An 8,605-nucleotide genomic window follows, 5' to 3' on the forward strand; every position below is an offset into this window, starting at 1 on the left:
GATTGTAGCTTAGTGGGGTATCTAGCAAAGTCTATGGCTGTCTGGAGTGGTTCTCAATCAGAGGCAGGTGTTTATCGTTGTCTCTGATTGGGAACCATATTTAGGCAGCCATATTCTTTGAGTTTGTCGTGGGTGATTGTCCTTAGTGTCTTTGTTCCTGTCGCTGTTAGTTAGTTGACAAGTATAGGCTGTTTCGGTTTTCGTTACGTTTTGTGTTAATTCATGTTTACGTTTGTTGATTAAACATGGATTGCAATCTACACGCTGCGGTTTGGTCCGACTCTCCTTCATCACACCAAGAGAAGCGTTACACTACCGAGTGAACGGGCTTACAACATATTTAATTTGGATTGTTCAGGTTCACCATCAGCAATAGTTTTGCTAGCCGAAGTTCTATTCATTGGTTCAGCTCAAATATTGAATCTGCAAAAATGACAAGTTAATTAGCTGGGTGATGAGGATTTCAGAACCAAAGAGGAGGGACAAAAAACATAGACTACCCACCCCCCCTAATTTGATAGTGGTAGTTGGGTGGTAGATTCTTAGACTGCGGTCCAAACACATAAAAGACACACCCTCGTCCATTTACCCTTGCCTTATGCCCTTGGGGGAATCCCCGTCGCCATCTTGGAGGGTGGTCCAAACGATTCGCCAAGCAAGGGAAGTGTGCAACTTCAGCCCCTCAGTCCTCGTTTTTAGTTGGCTTTGCGAATGTACAGTTATGTTCACTCCGGGTCCTGAAACTCCCCATAATTCAATTTGCGACAATTCTACATCCGCTAAGAAAAGTCAGCTGAAACTTTAAAACAATATCAATGGAGAAGTCAACATACGAATGCAAATAAGTTAGAAATTGTGCTACTAATGCACATGACGGCACAAACACGTCTCAAAAATGGAAATCTGTTTTTGTTTTGTTATCTTTTGGAAATTGTAGGAACAAAACATTCCCCTTCTTCAGAAGTTTCAGCTTGGCAGGCTAACTTTAGTTAGCTAATTCATTTGCTAGCTCTCATACAGTAGGCACATATCTACTGATATATTTAATATAAGTAGATATGCACTCATAATTGACTGTAGGGCATATAAAGCACCCACAAGCTGAAAACACAGTCATTGCAGGATGAACGGGTGACGAATTTCTGACCAAGGGTGGTCAATTTAAAAATCATCCCTTCTTCCTTCGCCCCCTTCCCCGCAAGTGTATACTCGTCAGACGTCATCAGAAGTGTCCACTGAATTTGAGGGCTGAAGGGATAGGGTGGGTCTTTTAAGTGTTTGGACCGCAGCCCTTGTCTCCCTTATGGCTCTGATCAGGTGACTACAGGGCATACAGCATAGACATATGCACATCATTTACGCACGCACGCACACGCACGCACACGCACGCACACAGATCCAGCTTCTCAGAGAGGCCCAGTTCATGAACTCCATCAGCAGCAGGTTTTAATTTCAAAGGGAAAATGAATGTGTTTATGCAACAAATGCTAGTGCATCGAAACATACCGTATCACATTGAACCGAATCGCATTCGATTCGTTCTCGAATCAAACCGAATCACATCAAATTGTTTCAAACTAACACTTACTGTTCCTGTATCCTATCGAAGACCATGTATCGAATTGTCTTGAAAGGGAAAGATGCACATCCCTAATGTACATATAGTGCATTCGGATAATATTCAGTCTCTGTGACTTTTTCCACATTTTGTTATGTTACAGCCGTATTCTAAATTTGATTAAAGACATGTTTTCCTCATCAATCTACACACAGTACACCATGATGACAAAGCAAAAACAGGTTTTTAACAATGTTTGCAAATGTATTAAAAATCTAAAACTGAAATACCTTATTTACGTAAGTATTTACAAAGTAAGACACTTTGCTATGAGACTCGAAATTGAGCTCAGGTGCATCCTGTTTCCATTGATCATCCTTGAGATGTTTCTATTACTTGATTTGAGTCCACCTGTGGTCCTTGGCCTGCTCCAGAGTGCTCAGGACCTCATACTGGTGTAAAGGTTCGCTAAAATGGCGCCAGAGCAGAAGGCAGACGTTTTACGTGCCCCCAACCGATTGTGTTTTTTTGTTTGTAACTTTAAAAAAAAACTATTTCTATTTTTATACTTAATGTTGCTGCTACTGTCTCTTATGACCGAAAATAACTTTTAGACATCAGGACTGCGATTGCTCACCATGGACTAGCAGAATCCTTTTTCTTCTTCCACGACTCTGACGCGCCCGAGGCGGAGGATATATGGCTCCCTCGGGAACAGGCCCTGATCCCAGGGATCTGCGTGAAGAGGAGGCGGCGAAAGATCGGGCGGACTGCCTTCTGAGGAGTAGGAGGCGATTGAATAAACCCCCACTCCCCTCATTTCTGCTTGCAAACATGCAATCTTTGGACAATGAAATGGACGAGTTATTGGGAAGATTAAACTACCAACAGGACATTAAAAACTGTAACATCATATCATATATCATATATTCAGGGAGTCAAGACTGAACAACGATAATATCAACATACAGCTGGTTATACGATGTACCGGCAGGATAGAACAGCGGCGTCTGGTAAGACGAGGGACGGCGGTCTATGTATTTTTGTAAACAACAGCTGGTGCACGATATCTAAGGAAGCCTTGAGCCATTGCTCGCCTGAGGTAGAGTTTCTACTTTTAAACTCGGACAAACAGAGATGCTTGTTCTAGGTCCCAAGAAACATAGAGATCTTCTGTTGAATCTGACAATTAATCTTAATGTTTGTACAGTCGTCTCAAATAAAACTGTGAAGGACCTCGGCGTTACTCTGGACCCTGATCTCTCTTTTGAAGAACATATCAAGACCATTTCGAGGACAGCTTTTTTCCATCTACGTAACATTGCAAAAATCAGAAACTTTCTGTCCAAAAATGATGCAGAAAAATTAATCCATGCTTTTGTCACTTCTAGGTGACAAACAAGGGCACTGCGTTCATCCACCTCTGGCCTGCTCGCCTCCCTACCACTGAGGAAGTACAGCTCCCGCTCAGCCCAGTCAAAACTGTTCGCTGCCCTGGCCCCCCCAATGGTGGAACAAACTCCCTCACGACGCCAGGACAGCGGAGTCAATCACCACCTTCCGGAGACACCTGAAACCCCACCTCTTTAAGGAATACCTAGGATAGGTTAAGTAATCCCTCTCACCCCACCCCCCCCCTAAGTTTTAGATGCACTATTGTTAAGTGACTGTCCCACTGGATGTCATAAGGTGAATGCACCAATTTGTAAGTCGCTCTGGATAAGAGCGTCTGCTAAATGACTTAAATGTAATGTAAATGTAGGTTAGACTACTGCAATGCTCTATTTTCCGGCTACCCGGATAAAGCACTAAATAAACTTCAGTTAGTGCTAAATACGGCTGCTAGAATCCTGACTAGAACCAAAAAATTTGATCATATTACTCCAGTGCTAGCCTCTCTACACTGGCTTCCTGTCAAAGCAAGGGCTGATTTCAAGGTTTTACTGCTAACCTACAAAGCATTACATGGGCTTGCTCCTACCTACCTCTCTGATTTGGTCCTGCCGTACATACCTACACGTACGCTACGGTCACAAGACGCAGGCCTCCTAATTGTCCCTAGAATTTCTAAGCAAACAGCTGGAGGCAGGGCTTTCTCCTATAGAGCTCCATTTTTATGGAACAGTCTGCCTACCCATGTCAGAGACGCAAACTCGGTCTCAACCTTTAAGTCTTTACTGAAGACTCATCTCTTCAGTGGGTCATATGATTGAGTGTAGTCTGGCCCAGGAGTGGGAAGGTGAACGGAAAGGCTCTGGAGCAACGAACCGCCCTTGCTGTCTCTGCCTGGCCGGTTCCCCTCTTTTCACTGGGATTCTTTGCCTCTAACCCTGTTACGGGGGGCTGAGTCACTGGCTTGCTGGGGCTCTCTCGTGCCGTCCCTGGGGGGGGTGCGTCACCTGGGTGGGTTGATTCACTGTTGTGGTCGGCCTGTCTGGGTCCCCCCCCCCCCCTTGGGTTGTACCGTGTCGGAGATCTTTGTGGGCTATACTCGGCCTTGTCTCAGGATGGTAAGTTGGTGGTTGAAGATATCCCTCTAGTGGTGTGGATGCTTTGGGTGGGGTTATATCCTTCCTGTTTGGCCCGGTCCGGGGGTATCATTCGATGGGGCCACAATGTCTCCTGACCCCTTCTGTCTCAGCCTCCAGTATTTATGCTGCAGAAGTTTATGTGTAGGGGGGGCTAGGGTCAGTTTGTTATATCTGGAGTACTTCTCCTGTCTTATCTGGTGTCCTGTGTGAATTTAAGTATGCTCTCTCTAATCCTCTATTTCTCTCTTTCTTTCTCTCTCTCGGAGGACCTGAGCCCTAGGACCATGCCTCAGGACTAAATGGCATGAGGACTCCTTGCTGTCCCCAGTCCACTTGGCCGTGCTGCTGCACCAGTTTCAACTGTTCTGCCTGCAGACATGCTGTTTTCAACTCTCTAGAGACAGCAGGAGCGGTAGAGATCCTCTTAATGATCGGCTATGAAAAGCCAACTGACATTTACTCCTGAGGTGCTGACTTGCTGCACCCTCGACAACTACTGTGATTATTATTATTTGACCATGCTGGTCATTTATGAACATTTGAACATCTTGGCCATGTTCAGTTATAATCTCCACCTGGCACAGCCAGAAGAGGACTGGCCACCCCTCATAGCCTGGTTCCTCTCTAGGTTTCTTCCTAGGTTTTGGCCTTTCTAGGGAGTTTTTTCTTGCCACCGTGCTTCTACACCTCCATTTGCTTGCTGTTTAGAGTTTTAGGCTGGGTTTCTGTACAGCACTTTGAGATATCAGCTGAAGTAAGAAGGGCTATATAAATATATTTGATTTGATTTGATTGATTTCTTAACTAAAGTAAACTAAATACAATTAGCAATGGTGTGTGTAGTCAGTAATCAGTAGTGTAAGTGAGTGGTTACGTGCATAAATATGATAATGGGGGGTGTTGAAAGGTGCCAACACAAACAAACAAAAACAGCCACAACCAAAATCTATCAGTGTCTGCATGCAGAGAGCCCCCTCAATGGATAAGGGGAAGAGGTGCATTTATCCTGCGACACACCCGAGCCCAGGTGTGTCCCATTTCGCTGACGACCCTCCCGGCTCCGCCCACCGACATCCTATTAAGGAAAACAAGAGCAAAGAGAAAGAATTCGGCAGACAGAGTGGGAGGGTCGTCACACACCACACACAAAGGTAGGGGTCAGCATGACGAAAATGTCCACCCCATTTAGAACGAACCCTTCCTACACCAGTGACAGACACCCCTCTCTGGGCACAATGTACACTCGGTAGGAACATGAGCTCCACATCTGGGTCCTTATGCTTAGAATTGGGGTCTTCATCACAGATGTAGTCAGGAATAGGGAATAGGTCAGGGAAATCCTTCAGTTTCCAAATCAGAATTAAAACCCAATTAATTATCCAACCAAAATCCGGAATGACATTGCTCAGTCATTCACATTGGTTATATCACTCAACCCTCAACTTAACACACATCAACACTGGCAGAATGTACATTTATATTAACATACAATATAATTATCCTATAATTCTAGTATTAACTTTATCATTACAATTATAATTACAGATCAGTATCTCAATGCATTCTTCGCCTAAATTACAATAAATTTAGCAGTGTAGACCTCCACAATCAACCTGATACCCCAAACTAAATCAATTACGGGCACAGTTGACCAACCCCCTCCCTTCCCGGCACTCAATCTTCAGGCTCAACTCATTATGTCTTGTCCATTTGCCAACCAGTATACCAGCAATATGCGAGACGTTTTGGAATGGATCTCTCTCCATGCTCACTCCACGTGGACTTCTGTTGCACTCCCTGAGAGAGAAAGCATTTGATAACTTCAACTGGATGCTGTACACCGGTTGCTGGTCTCTCGATGGAGGTGGTGCAGGACAGGGTGAACGCCATTTCTTCAGCCGGTTAGAGGGGGTTTTGAGGTCCACACCGTTTGGTCAAAATATCCCTTTCATGCATCTAGATACCATCCAACATGGCTTGTAATTGAAATGTTTTATTCGTATTTACAGATGGCATACAAGTTTGATATTAAGACACATACAAGTTCACATAAGGTAAGGGAAGGTATTTCTGGCAAAAAAAAAATGCATTTTGCAAAACGAAAATGTTTGACGCTCAAACGGCTCTCCTGTGAAGTCGTGACTTACACTTAGTTTCCCGATTCAAATGGCCAGGATTGATTTAATTTGTTAACTCCTCTTTACAACCGAATTTCACAAACCGCTCTCCCAAGACCATAGCCTCAGGAAACATTTCAAAGAAAGAGAAAATGACTACCCCCCCCATTTTCCTGGAAGAGAAACAAAACATTTCCTTAGCATAAGGAACCAGTGATATTTGATCCCAGGCATCTATTTAAAAGTTGTTTGAGAAGGTGGTCTCCTATGTCTCCCTTAACAAAAAGACTCTAATCTCTATGAACCCCTATTGATCTAACCGAGGCCATACATCGCTACTGTATGTACCATTTTCCAGTCCTGCTGCTTTCTAGAGGGTTTGTTGCTGCTATTTTGAAAAAGATGATAAGGCTTGCATCACAGAATCCCCACCCCAAAATGCAGTGGGTGCAGTAGGCTACATTACCACTCTACTCATGATTTAACCTTTACCTTGTATTACTAAAATACCACATCATTAGAGTGCTATCAAAAAACACACTAATAACATATTACCATTCACATACTGTCAACACTCATTAAATGTACATAAACCCTCCTTATCAATGTCTTCCTCATTGTAAGGTTTAGAAAATAAAAGAAACCATGCTTATTATCTCCTTACTAAAAGGCAACGTTTACGTTGTTAGGGTAGACATGTTTACATGTAGTCTACCCTAACAACATTACTCTATATTTCTTTTATACCAACCTCTGCTTCACACTCATTAAACGTATATTATTTTAAGATTAACCTCTAATGCGGCGAAATGTAGAAAATACATCAGCCAATTGTTAATCAATCCAAACAATTCAAATTTGAAATCTTACTTTCCAATTGACTTACTCTCCTTGGTTACCTTCCCTTCAACTCAGAAATCGTTCTACAATCTCAACCATACTCTACCTGTCTTTCCGCTAACGTTACTTTACCAGGTGAACAATTTTTATTTAATTATAGTAAAAACAACATACCCGCTGTTCACAGGAAGGTCACTTTAATATGGAATCTCTTGTTTTGCTGGTTGTACTTTCCCATATGGTGCCTTGTGACCCTGCTCTACCACACAGTATACTAATGTGGCGATGTTTGGTATATGAGTTTCTTCATCAATTCATGGCAATAACAAATCCACTACATATAGTATTAACACAGAACTCCTAAATCTACACGCTTTGGCAATTGTTTGAATGCGGCATGACACAAAGGTTGACTATTTTTAAACAAAATGTGTGCTCTTGCCCATATATACTGCCAATTTGAATATGTTACCTATTATCCACTGTCCTTGATTCTCACAAGGATTATTCAACCCCAAAATCCACTAAGGAACAGGGTTGATCCAAGCTCTCTGATTCATAATGCATAATACTTTTCTTCCCACAAGGCAGTCAAGAAGCCCCTAAGCTAACTGGCTAAAGTTGGCTAGCTAATTAGCTAGCGATACTTCCAGACACAAACAAGATAATACATCTGTGTTGGCAAGATAATACATCTGTGTTGGCAAGATAATACATCGGTGTTGGCAAGATAATACATCTGTGTTGGCAAGATAATACATCTGTGTTGGCAAGATAATACATCTGTGTTGGCAAGATAATACATCTGTGTTGGCAAGATAATACATCTGTGTTGGCAAGATAATACATCTGTGTTGGCAAGATAATACATCTGTGTTGGCAAGATAATACATCTGTGTTGGCAAGATAATACATCTGTGTTGGCAAGATAATACATCTGTGTTGGCAAGATAATACATCTGTGTTGGCAAGATAATACATCTGTGTTGGCAAGATAATACATCTGTGTTGGCAAGATAATACATCGGTGTTGGCAATAATTCAAATGACTTTTTCCCCCCTAACGTTTACGGCCATATTTAACCAGGCGTGGAACATTCGTAAATTCATCAGTTATTCTGCGCTCTGGTACATCCAGACCAGTACTCTGAAATCCGAGCAACAGTCAGAGCAAATCCACAGAGTACCCCATTTAACAATGACAACATCATGTAGCTAAGCGAAGAATGACGTGAATAATCAAGTCAATAAACGTTGGATAGTTGGATAGCATGTAGTTAATGTATTATCAAGTTCGATGCAATGATATGCAGTTCACAATGTGAACGCAACCAACAAATGTGTTATCTGTTAGTTAAACCAAATATTTTGTCAGACCAATAAGAATACTACATACTCAAATTACATCACAAATAGTACGATTACGCTGATAGAATGCTAACATTAATACGCTGGTGTATTGAGCTAAGGATGATTATTTTATGTCATTGTGCCAAGTCACAATTACATCCATGAATTCTCTAAGATTGGAATTTTCCTGTCAGCAGGGCTGAATTTGA

Source organism: Oncorhynchus gorbuscha, linkage group LG23 (assembly GCF_021184085.1).
Source record: "Oncorhynchus gorbuscha isolate QuinsamMale2020 ecotype Even-year linkage group LG23, OgorEven_v1.0, whole genome shotgun sequence".
Taxonomy (NCBI): domain Eukaryota; kingdom Metazoa; phylum Chordata; class Actinopteri; order Salmoniformes; family Salmonidae; genus Oncorhynchus; species Oncorhynchus gorbuscha.